The sequence below is a fragment of the Lithobates pipiens genome, unplaced genomic scaffold (genome assembly GCF_037356315.1).
Source record: "Lithobates pipiens isolate NorthernLeopardFrog02 unplaced genomic scaffold, aLitPip1_a1.2 Scaffold_18, whole genome shotgun sequence".
Classification (NCBI taxonomy): domain Eukaryota; kingdom Metazoa; phylum Chordata; class Amphibia; order Anura; family Ranidae; genus Lithobates; species Lithobates pipiens.
Window position 1 is genome coordinate 40,465,972 of NW_027507758.1, and position 13,225 is coordinate 40,479,196.

The 13,225-nt window shown below is 42.5% G+C and overlaps 1 protein-coding gene across 5 annotated transcripts in view; it reads left to right on the forward strand.

Annotated features, from left to right (window-relative positions):
• FBXO11 (F-box protein 11) overlaps positions 1-13,225 on the forward strand; it is a 130,069-nt gene that overhangs the window by 17,208 nt on the left and 99,636 nt on the right. The window contains exon 1 of one of the 5 annotated variants that reach the window (XM_077485611.1): positions 3,855-3,873. The exons of the other annotated variants lie outside the window; for them this stretch is intronic. The gene's annotated coding sequence lies outside the window, so the exon portion shown is untranslated. Of the gene's footprint in view, positions 1-3,854; positions 3,874-13,225 lie in introns of those variants that run through there. 5 annotated transcript variants of the gene reach the window in all.

The window sequence follows — 13,225 nt, forward strand, 5'->3', positions numbered from 1 at the left end:
AAAATCTTTTCTACTTATAAAACCTAGCCAATAAAAAATAAAAAAATAATCTTCATTTAGGCCAAAATGTACTCTGCTACAAGTCTTAGGTAAAAAAGAAATATATATAAAAAAAAAAATGCCAATAAGTGTATGGATTTGTGTGTGAAAGTTATACCGTCTACTGTGTGTGTATATGTGTATGTATGTGTGTGTGTGTGTGTGTGTGTGTGTGTATATGTATGTATATATGTATGTATATATATATATATATATATATATATATATTTGTGTATATGTAGCGCCGGCTCCTGAAGAGCACGCGCTATGTGTTTTGAAATTTAATGTTACACCTGAACTGCGGTTGAGTATAATTTATTCCAAATTTTGACCTCGGCATCAGTCTGACTGGACTATAGGGTGTTCAGCCTGGCCATAGGGGGCACTGTCTCTTCTGGCAGGCATGGAAACAGTCTGGTTGGGTGCTTTAAGTTTACTTTTCTCTCGCCAGCCCAGTGGAAGTGCCACTCTTTCTGTGCTTCGGTGCTTTCTGAGAGAGGGTACTTAAGATGCGGATGTCGGGTGGTTTGGGGTTCCGGTCCAGAAGTATGTTCTGACTTCATGGTCCTGGTCGTCCTGACCAGCCCCCAGGAAGGCTATGGCCTGGGGTGCGGATCCACCCAACTTTCTCGGGGCTGGACAATGCTTTTATACAGCAGTACATGTGCAGAGGTGTACGGGTAACTTGTGTAGCCTCGCAGATTATTTTCATTCGCTTTTGAGAAAGGGGAATGTGACGTTATTTCCTTACTGTGATCATTGCAATAGTTGGATGTAGACATTGTTTATGGTTTTGGAATGCTCTTTCATATTACAGATTTAAAAAAAGACTTGGATGCACACTGGATGTTTTTTGACGTTTTTTTTTTTTTTTTCTACAGTCATTAAACTCTCCATGTTATTCTATGTGTCCATGCACACATAGGCTGTTGTCAGCAGTTTTGGGCAGTGGCGTTTTTGAGCAGTAAAAAACCCCCAAAACTAGTGGGTTCTGAGAGACTTTTTTCAGCTGTAAAAACACACGCTGATACACTGATGAACGCCAATAAACACTCAAACGTCATTCACCAGCGTTTAGATCCCTTTCACACCACACCGCTGATGGCGTGGGCGGTAAAACGGCGCTATTTTTAGCAGCGTTTTACCGCCGGATTTGCGGCGCATTTCGGCCACTAGCGGGGCGCTTTTACCCCCCGCTAGCGGCCACGAAAGGGTTAAAACCGCCGGCAATACGCCGCAATAGCGGCGTTTTGCCGGCGGGATTACAGCGCTGCCCCATTGATTTCAATGAGGAGCGGTAAACACACCGCTCCTTCACCGCTCCAAAGAAACTGCTGGCAGGACTTTTTTCTGACGTCCTGCCAGCGCACCGCTGTAGTGTGAGAGCCCTCGGGCTTTCACACTACAAACAATGGTGCAGCTTCTTTAGGGCGTTTTGCAGGCGCTATTTCTAACGCTATAGCGCTTGCAAAACGCCCTGGTGTGAAAGGGGTCTTAAAGCTTTTGATCCATTGAAGAAGAAAAAAAAATTAAAAAATAAAAAAGATAACCACTAACACGGAAAAACACTAATAAACGCTATTGCAAAAATGTTGAAAAACTCATTGCAAAGCTACTGGTGTTTTTTATAACGTTATTTTAATGTCCAGTGTGCATGAGGCCTAATAATTGAAACATGTAATAGTTGTTTTTTTTTTGTTTTTTTTATCCTAGTGATGTATACAGTGTGTTTTTACAGTTGTTCTGTTTTGGTTCCTTAGCAGAAGCCAACGCTGACAAAGAGCCGACACTAAGCCCATCTATTGGTATCCATGTGGTTGCATAACACACATTAAGGCCGTGTTGGGCACAAACGTTGTCAAGCAGTGTCTTTGCTTTGTTGTGCACTACTGTATAAAACCATGCTAGGCTGAATATCATTTCCTCAGGCTAGCATAGGAATTTATTTTTCCACGCTAGACCTGTGTTGTGATGAATGTCTCCAGAAGTTGGTACTTGCACACTTTGTAGTTGTGTACCGGTGATTTTGATTACATGGGATACTTGGTTTGTAGAATGGCTTGATTCAAGTAGAAGTAAAGGCAGAACTTGTTTTCAATTTGGATGGAGTAGGGAGGGTAATACCCTGTTGGGTTTTTATTTTTATGCCGCCTGTGTCCAAATGAGTAGATTTCCTTTCACTAATGCCCATGAGTGAAAAGAAATCCCTCTAAAGTGAGGGAATCCCTGGTTGTCACCAGAACTAGCGTTCCCATTGCCCCGATTACTGTTCTGAGGACAGCCTGAAGCTTTGTATTTTTATTTCACTTTCAGTGATAATAGTAAGTGTGAGACACGGCGCTTTACTGTCATTTTTTTTGTGGGGGTTTTCGGACAATTTTAACCCCCGCTAGTGGCCGAAAAATGGTTAAAATGACCCGCAAAGTGCCGCTACAGCGGCGTTTTGCTGGCGGTTCGGCAGCAGTGCCCATTCAGTTCAATGGGCAGGAGCAGTTTAGGAGATGTGTATACACTGCTCCTTCACTGCTCCGAAGATGCTGCTTGCAGCAGTTTTTTTTTTTTTTTAACATCTTGCCAGCGCATCGCCTCAGTGTAAAAGCCCTCCGGATTTCACACGGAGACTGCAGGGGGAGGCGTTTTTCATGTGCTTTGCATTATTTTATTTTTTTTAAAAACGTCTCAGGTGTCAAAGGGGTCTTGGATCTGGTGCACGCTGGGTGTTATTCTCTGGTGCATGAGACCGTGGCTGGAGGGCACAGATGCACTGTGTGGCCCCCGCTGCTAGCAGCCTGTCAAACTCAGTCAGGGTCCAGGTCCGGGTAGTATACCTTGCAGTTTTTATGCACAGGATAAAAATAACAAATTCATTCATTTAACCCAGTAGGGCCGAACAAAAAAAAAACCTGACTGCTCAGTAGGAGCCGCTGTACTAACAATCCGACATTAGTACAACGATCTCCCCTGCGGTGCCATTGTGTTTTGGTCAGATGGCTTAAAGTGCTGATCAGGCGCTGATCAGCCGACCTTTTTCAGTCATGTCACTTTGTTCACCATTTCCTTGGCAGTCCTGTTCATGAAGTGTAGCAAATGGCATAAAATGGATGGAGAAGCTGCTGCTTGGTGATTGTACATTAGGTGGTTGGCTTTTGACATTTGGTCACGTAATCTTTCCTGAAGGAGTATCGGGAGGCGTGCTGCAGTAATGAGTTCTGTCCATAATTTGAGCCACCCACAGCTCGAATTTCTGTCAATTCCTGCTGAATTCAAGCCATGTATGGTTAGCATAAGTCAGCCTTTCTGAACAACAAATGTTCAGATAAAAATATCTGCCCTCTATAAAGGCTTTGTACACTATAAGTCGGCCTGGCGCATACCCTAAAACCCTCATCTTCCTATCATAGCAGGCTAACCTCTGCTGCTGACATCATATATAGATGGAACGGTACACGCTGCATGCTTTGTGAAGGAAAAAGAGGCAGGTTTGTTTACAGTTGGGCAGGGCATGTCTTTACCCGTTGCAGCACTGGGATTTCTTATAAAACTGAGGTTATCCTGTGAGTTTGTTTTAAGAAATATCCTTTAGTGTCACTTTGCCAAATAACACCTTACATGAGTGCATTTGATAGTGACTTTGTATATCCACACATTGCTATGGGAGTAGTAGCTATAGGGAGCTAGGGACAGATTATGACAGACCTGTGTTGTATAAGCAACTTGCCAAGCAAAGGCAACAAGAAACAAACACTGTAAACAATATTGAATTCAAGCGAGAGATGCAAAACATGTCAAAACAGAAGTCTAGTTTATAACATTTGTGGAAGATTCTAAATAATGGTAAGCATTCATTTGATATGACAACTTGAATTCTGTTCAGCTTATTTGAAATGTTTTTACCCTTTTTATTTTATTATTTTTGATGGTATGCATGGTTTTTAAATTGATCAACACTTGGCAGGTGACAGGATTTGATATTGGAACAATGTATGTGAGGCTGTGCCTAGGCTAGTGTTTTATGAAATAATGATGAAGAGTATTTCATTTGGGTTTTTCTTCACCATTGTACCTGCAGAGATAAGAGAGAGCACATGGCATTTCTTTCTGCACAAATATCTGATTGTTGGGTGCAAATATCATAACACAGGTGCAAAAAGATGGTGATTTTATTCTACTAAATTTAAATAGTCTTTACTTTGATATGAATAAAATGTATGTTTATGTGCATACAGAAAATGTATAGCTACTGTTCAATTTAATTTTACTTTTGAATATAGGAAGGAACAAGGCAAACCAGGCTATTTCTACAAAATAGCACTTGCCTCAGAAACATGGATTGTCTGCTGTTGTAGCTTTCTGGATCTCCGAAATCCAGAGGAAACTATCTTAAACGGGCCGTAGATGGCTTGTATCTTGTCTGGTTCAGCAGTGACCGGCCCGAGATTCGAAACCATCTATGGGCAGGCTGATTGTAGCCAAAATCGATCCATCAATTGACTTGGGTACAACCAGCATGCCAGATTTTTACATGCGATTATTGCCACTTTGTTCTCCTGGCAGAACTGTCTCCCTGCCTGCCACGTTGACCCCCCCCCCCCCCCAAAAACACAATGGCTTCGCAGGAGGGAATCCCCCATCAACAATGCCCTAACTGGGGAATTGAGCACTTGCACAGGTTTCAATTAAGATCATCAAATAATCTATGGCCTTCCATAGGCATGAAAGTGTAACTGAGCATGCACGTTTTTTTTGACCATTTGGGTCAGCCCATTTTTTTCGGTGGGCAGCCCTATGCGTGGGAATTGCACAAAAAGGTGCTTGCATCAAAAATTCGTATCCTGCACTTGGCCACATGCAAATGGTGTTCCCAAGATGCATGGGGGTGCTATTGGGAATTATTGGCACTGCTGCATGTCCTGCAAAGGGGCAGCACATTTGTGTGGTGTTGTGTGGTGCGCATTCTCCTGCAACGTGGTGGGGTGAAAAAATCCTTAGTGTATCTAAACCCCAAACCAAAAATGTAATATATTGAAACTTACTATTCATTGATGGCATGGCTGTTTTATTCTATTTTTTTTTTTTTGTCAAGTTTCTTTTGCTCTTTCGTGTCTCAAGCATAAAAATAACGTTTTTACCTTGTAATCCTGCAGATAACATGTTTCCTGTCTCTGGGTGACTATTTCACTCCACTATCTGTAGAGGTAGCCAGAGTTGTCACTCTAGGCCGCTTATCTTATTACCAACATGTCTATCTCTTATTCTGGTCTACATGTGGGGCAGGGCAATTGGTACTTTACATTAGATAGCTAGGAAGGAAGATATTCTTTAGGCTGGCCATAGGCCTTGCAAATTTCTTTCCTGCAACCACAGCTTGCAGGAAAGAAATTTGTATGATTCACCGACCGTATTGACAGGGGAATCCCTCCTGCTGAGACATAACATCCCCGCTGGAAGATGACAGCGGGTATTGCAACCGCTAGCGATAATTGCAAGTAAATCCGGCAGGCAGAATGTGTACCCAAATTGATCAATCGCTCAATCAACTTGGTACATTCAGCCGGCCCATAGACGGGTCAAATTTTGTCTGATTCAGCAGAAACCATCTGAGATTTGAACCATCTATGGCTGGGCTTGGTTATCCTTTAACTTCACTGGCAGATACTTCTGAGATTTTTAGGTTGTGTTTAAACCCAAAACCAAAATGCAATATTGAAGCTTAAGAATCCTGTTCACATGGTAATTTGGCCAGTAACACTCTGTCTCCAGGAGCATTGGATACCCCTTTTGGATGGCAACAATGCCAGTCTGGGGGAAGGGGAGTGATAGATGGACTAGCAGATTTAGATGGACTTGACATACAAATTAAATCTAAACTCCAGCTAACACTTTCTAAGCAGTTACAGCAAATGTTTTTCCTTTTTGGATAACGATTTTAATGGAATGATTATAAGCTGACCATTGTTGGCAAGCCGGTCAATGTTAGTGATTTGTTAAAGCGGAGGTCCACCCTAAAGTGGACCTTCCGCTCATCGGAACCCTCCCCCCCTCCGGCGCCACAGTTGGCACCTTTCAGGGGGGAGGGGGGTGCAGCTACCTGTACAGTACAGGTATCTGCACCCACTTCCGGGATAGCTCTCTGCGGAAAGGGGCGTAGATTACGCCCCTTTCCGCAAGTGCCCATCCCTTTCCGCAAGTGCCCTGCTGCCTGCTGGGAAACACACAGATCCCAGAGGCAGCGGGGACCGTCCTTATTGCGCAGCGCGACTCGCGCATGCGCAGTAGGGAACCGGGAAATGAAGCCGAAAGGCTCCATTTCCTGATTCCCATACCCAAGATGGCGGCGGCAGCACCCGGGAGACGATCTAGAGATCGGCTTTGGGTGCCGACATCGCGGGCGCGCTGGACAGGTAAGTGTCACTATTTTAAAAGTCAGCAGCTGCAGTATTTGTAGCTGCTGGCTTTAAAAAAAAAAAAAAAAACGCGGACTCCCGCTTTAAGGTTCGTTTTGTTATTTAAAAACAAAACAAAACAAAAACCAAAAAACATCATATACTTGCCTCCTCTGTGCAAGGTTTTTGAACAGAGTGGCCCCGATCCTCCTCTTCTGGGGCCCCCATCGGTGCTCCTGCGCATCAAATGCCCCCACGGAGAGCTGCATTCCATGGAAGCACCCGTGCGGGTGCTCTCCTGAGTCCTGTTGCTGTGTCCATTAACACAGCTGGACTCGGCTCTGGCTCACATGTCACTGGATTTGATTGACAGCAGGAGCCAGTGGCTCCTGCTGCTATTTAATCTATCCAATGAGGACCCAAGACAATGGCTGTAGCTTCTCATCGCTGGAAAGATCGGCTTCAGGTAAGTAAAAGGGGGGCTCTGGGGGGCAGCTGCACCACAAGTTTTTTTTTTTTTCTTTTTACCTCCATGCATAGAATGAATAAAGGTGAAAAACATTGAGACTTTACAACTCCTCTTTTAAGTGGTTTTTCAAGTATTTGACTAGGGCTGCAACTAATGATTATTTTCATAATCGATTAGTTGGCCGATTTTATTGTTTCGATTAATCGATTAATAACCTTAAAAAAAAAAAAAGTGGGTCAAATTGACGTTCATTTTCAACCACAGTGACGGGAAAATTTCAAACAAAATTCTTTCATTCAGCGAATGTACAAACATTTTTTGTCTGAATATTCTCTTCTGAAAATGGATCCGTGTGACCAGCATAAGGCTCGGTACACATCTATGTAGTTTGCTTTTGATCTGTTTCTGCTGTGCTTTTTGCTGTGCGTTTTGATTTTTTTGCTGCAATTTTACTGCAATTTGTGCTTTTTTGCATTTTTTTTTGGGGCATATTAAAAACACGCAAATTGCGGCAAAAACGCATTACACGCTTTTCTGCAGCTTCTCCATTGAAGTACATTGTACCAAAAAAAGCACCATTTTGCGTTAAAAGTCCCTGATCCTTTCCAAATACACAGCAGCTGAAAAAAGCATAGAGAACACAGTGAACGTGTTCCATAGGAAACCATGTAAATGAACTGTAGTGCGTTTCTGCAAAAAGCACCAACATATAGATGTGAACCAGTTATTAGTAACATTTGTAATGTTTAATAACCTAATGGGGTTAAAAAGACTAAAATGAGCCCTTTATAGTACAAAAAAAGCAGATAATCATTACTGTAAGGGGTTCTTTTTTACTGTACAACTGTGAAAGTAATATTTACAGTAGCGATTATTTGCTCTTTTTGTACTATAAAGGGCTCATTTTAGTTTTTTTTAACCCCAATATGTTACTGGCCGATCGATTATGAAAATAGTTATCGATTAATTTCATAATCGATTAGTTGTCGATTAGTTGTTTCAGCCCTATATTTGACAATTTTTGCTGGATAGCTGGATCTGTTAAAGGAAATAGACTTGCTGGCAAGACCACCAGATGAATGTAAAGGGGGGGGGGGGGGGGAATGGCCTGAAAATGCAGGCAATACCTATCTGGCCTAATCTGTATAACGAAGTGTGTGTGTGTGTGTGTGTGTGTGTGTGTGTGTATATCTAATTTTATTTATTTTTAATCTTAAGTCATGTGGTCCTGAAGCTTCAGCTCCCCTGTGTCAGCGACTGCTGCAGGGGAGAGGAGGAAATACTGACAACAGCTGGGCCCTCGGAGGCTGTGAATGATGTCAGGGCTCCTGGAATTCACAGCTGTTGCGCATGCAGAGCCACGTGACCAGATTGAAAATAGTTAAGTGCCTAAATCCTCTTTTTTATTTTTTATTTTTTTTTCCGGTTAATTAGCAGAATGGGCCGTGGACATGTTTGAAAATAGTTATACCTTTCTTCCACTTTAATCTGCGGCGATCACCTTTTCCAGAGAATGGCCTGTGTAGTCGACTCCCAGTGAACACCACTTGACCCTCAGACCATTTCTGACATTGTAAAAATCAGCATTTTCTTTTGATAAAAATTACTTAGAACCCAAGAATAAAATGGGTGGGAGTAATTAAGACTGTGTAGCTTTGTAAAACGTTCTATCATATTGTCATGCCTGTAGGCCATTTGGTTTCTCCAGAAGCCTGGCCTGAAAACTCCCAGTTAGCAACCCCCATGTCCTGGCTTGTTGCTAGGACATGAAAACCGTTGGACGCTCACTCCCAGTATTGCACAAGTGAAAAACAACGGTTTTAACGTCCTTGCAACACGTCTCAAGATGGCAGCTGCCAACTGGGGGGTTTCGGCCAGGCTTCTGAGTGGATCCGAGTGGCCTTAAGGTATTGACTATATTTATCCTTTATTACCTCCTTTAACTCATCTGTTCTTAGTATTCATGACTATCCATGTAATGGTGGTCCGAGTGGCAACTTAATTCTGCTGACACAGACACTGTATTTCTGCTGCTGTTAGGTGATCTTGAGGGAAGGGATGTTTTCACATCACAAGGAGGGGATTGAATGAGTTGTGTGTTGGTGTTTTTTTTTTTTTTTTTTTTTTTAAATGCCTTTTAGTTCACATTTAACCTGTTTAACAGGTTTGGTTCACACTTAAAATGCATGTGGGTGACAGCAGGGCATCCCTGTTCCCTGTTTTCAGGGACAAATCGGGCCCAAATTTTTGCTGTTCAGACCTGAGAGCTCAGACACACAGGACCCCTGTGCAATCTGCTCCGCAGCCTCCCAGAGATGTGTGAATCGGCTCTTTTGAGAGCCAGTCACAATCTCCTGTCATGCGAATTGGATGCGGAGATACCCCATCCAATTCGCATAAGTGTGAACCCAGCCTAAATGGTTTTTGAGTGAAGCATACCCATACCTTGAAATGCCAATTAGAAATGGTGTGTTTTTCCCATGTAAACGTCAAGCATTGTTGAGTGTGGTTTTAAATACAGATTTTTATCATGTTTCTTTTATAACTATTTTAGTAAGGCTTTGGGGCATTGGGGTAAAGAAGAGACGCTATTAAAACACTATGGCAGTCGCAAAGCGGTCTGCTAAGGTGCTGAAATGGCTTGCTTCCCAGAGGACATTTTATGCATGGCTTCACATCATTGTAACATTATGCCATCAGAACAATGACATATAACCTTCAGTAATTAGACCATGATATCACTTAGCTTTTTAAAGCTGAACTTCTGACAACTACATATAAGGGATCTGTCTTACCTGTCAAAGTGTTTGTATTTCTTGCCAACTCGTCCTGGGCTTTGCTGTTTGGCAGGGCAGAAAGCCTTAACATGATTTTAAAGGCTCTGTGCCTGAAGGTTAAAAAATGTGTGTGCTGTGTTCCCTCAATCCCCCCCCCCCCCCCCCAATACTCACCTGAGCTCCCTCATCGATGCAGCAATGTCTATGAGAGCCAAGCTTCCCGTCGCTCATTCCTCATTGGCTGAGACAGCAGCTGGAGCCATTGGCCCCTGCTACTGTCAATCGCAGTCAGTGAGCTAGTGAGGAAAGATTGGGGGCGGAGCCAAGCCATGGCTCTGTCTTATGGATGCATAGATCGGGGCTTGGGAGCGAGCACGCACCAGTGCCCCAGAACAAGCAGCCAGGAGTGCTGGTGGGGGACATTAAAGGGAGGATGGGGGCTGTTCTGTACAAAACCACTGCACAGAGCAGATAAATGTAACTTTTTGTTTACTTTTTAACCACTTCCTGCCCAAATGACATCTTTGACTTTCAGTGGGAATATCTGAATGATGCCTGCAACTACAAGCATCATTCAGATATCCTCGTTTTCAGCCGGCGATTCTGTGCATCATAAGAACAATCATAGAGGCAGTTCCGCTGCTTGATTGATTTGTTTTTACAATCCCCCTCCCACTGCCATCTGGTGCTTCTCCAGGCTCTCCTGTGCAATCGGTGGGACTTGGAGAAAGAATCGGCTGCCGCCGGATGATGACCATAGAGATTTCCGGTGACCAGATGGTCACCAGTCATCTCTATGACCGTTGGAGGCCCAGGCGCGACTTTGTCGTCACGTCCGGGCCACGATTGTAAAAAAAAGCCGTGATCGTGGCTGCAAAGCATGAGCTTGTGGATTTTTTTTTTCCGATCTTATGCTTTCCACCACATCACTCCATAAAGAGGACCTGTCGCAAACCATTCCTATTACAAGGGATGTTTACTTTTATTCCTATTACAAGGAATGTAATCAAACAAATAAGAGAGTGTAAAAAAAGTAACATCATTTTTTTTTTTTTTTTTTTTTTTTTTTTTAAATGCCCGTCTCTGGTAGCTAGTCCCATCCACATATGTAAACGCTGTTCAAACCACAATTGTGAGGTATCATTGCATTGGAGCACAAGCAATAATTCTAGCACTAGACCTCCTCTGTAACTCTAAACTGGTAACCTGTAAAAAAAAAAAAAAAAAAAAAAAAATGAAAGCGTCGCAAATGGAGATTTTTAACCACTTTCAGACCGGACCATTTTGCTGGCTTAAGACCAGAGCACTTTTTGCGATTCGGCACTTTGTCGCTTTAACTGACAAGTGCGCGGCCATGTGACGTGGCTCCCTAACAAAACTGATGTCCTTTTTTTTTTTTTTTTTTACCACAAATATAGCTTTCTTTTGGTGGTGTTTGATCACCTCTGCGGTTTTTATTTTTTGCGCTATAAACAAAAAAGAGCGAAAATTTTTCCTCAGTTTAGGCCGATACGTATTCTTCATATTTTTGTTAAAAAAATTAGCAATAAGCGATTTGATAGGCGCAAAAGTTCGAGTTTACAAAATAGGGGATAGTTTTATGGCATTTTTTATTAAGTTTTTTTTTTTTTTTTTTTTTTTTTTTTTTTTTTTTTTTTTTACTAGTAATGGCGGCAATCAACAATTTTCTATTGTGACTGCAACATTATGGCGGACACATCGGACATTTTTGACACATTTTTTTTGGGACCATTGTCATTTATACAGCAACCAGTGCTATACAAATGCACTGATTCCTGTGTAAATGACACTGGCAGTGAAGGGACTAAGTGTGTCCTAGGGTTGTGTGTGTCTAACTGGGGGGGGGGCGTGGCTGTGTTTTACAGACCACTGATCTCTGCTCCAATCACAGGGAGCAGAGATCAGTGTCACTTGTTGCTAGGCCAAACGAGGAGATGCTGTTTACATCAGTATCTCCCTGTTATTCCTTCCCGTGAGACGATTGTGGGTGTCCCCGCGACGATCGAGTCCGCAGGACCCGCGGGGATCCCGACCGGCACGCACACGATGGCACAGCAGCAAATTCAAAGGGACGTACCTGTACACCCATTTGCCTGTCCGTGCCATTCTGCTGACGTGCATCGCCGTGTGCCGGTCTGGAAGTGGTTAAGTACCGCAGTTTGGTGCCATTCCATGAGTGTGCAATTTTAAAGCATGACATGTTGGGTATCTATTTACTCATTGTAACATCATCTTTGACATTATACAAAACAATTGGTCTGGCTTTACTGTGTTTTGTTTTTTAATTTGTGATTCCCCAAAAAAAAAAACACGTTTGAAAAATTGTTGTGCAAATACCATGTGTGATAAAAAGTTGCAATGAGCGCCATTTTATTTCTTAGGGTGGCTGCTAAAAAAAATATGTTTTTTAGGGTTCTAAGTGATTTTCTAGCAAAAAAATTTTGTTTTTTTACATGTAGGAGAGAAGTGCCAGAAATGGTTAAAAATTTGCCTTCAGTGTCACTTTATAGAGGGAAGAGACATATAGGGAGAGGCAGTGGGTGCTGCTCACCCCAGAAGTACAAAAAAAAATTGAAGGATTCCCCATAAGGGGTGGGGTTTTTAGGCAGCAAAGTAAGTGATTCCATCTTTTAAAATTTTTTTTTTTTTTTTTTTGCTTTTTCCTCTAAATATCCATTAATCACTTACTTTGCTGCCTAACCCCCCCCCCCCCCTCCTTCCCTTTTTAGTGTCACTTTAAAGTGGAACTACACTGCATTTGAGCACCACAAGCAAAACCGCTATGTAATTCATTTTTACAAGTACGTTTTACGTGTAACTATAATATATCTATGTATTTACTAATGCAAGCAGTGTAGACTGTGCTAATTGAGAGAAGTTCTACTTTGATTTTTTTTTTCTGCAGCATAGAAGTAACACACAGAGATTTTGTATCCTCCCCAGCCTGTGACTTTGTCTGAAAGCACACTTATTCCTTAAAGGTGGCTATAAGAGTACTTGTAGACCAGCCACTGTTAGATCCCTTTCACACTGCCACGACTTGAAATTCGCACAATTTTGCTGTGATTTTTCTGCAATTTCAGGGCATGCCGGTGTGAACTTGAGGCCTGTGGACCTCAACTCCCATCAAAGTTGGACCAAAGTAGTATTGGAACTACTTTGAAGTCACACAGATATGAATGGTACTCATTGAAAATCATGGTGTATTACTTTGCAGTCCCAAGTCGCAGGACAAGTCGCACAAGTGTGAAAGGGGCCTCACGCTTTTACTCTTGATATTTCCAAATTATCAGACCTTACTACATACAAGTATACCTGTATACAGTACAATGCTATATTCAGAGAAGGCTTTCTATATTGTATGTTGTTGATGTGTTGTGTGACCTGTGCTAACAGCCTCTGTATAAGATTAAAGTGATAGTAAATTGCTGGGATAGTAAAGGGCTGGGGGGAGAAGAAGCCGCAGAACACTGAGCTTCCCAGTTAATGGCTGTGCAGCGGTGGTGTCAGGACAAGTCTGACCATTGGAGAACAAG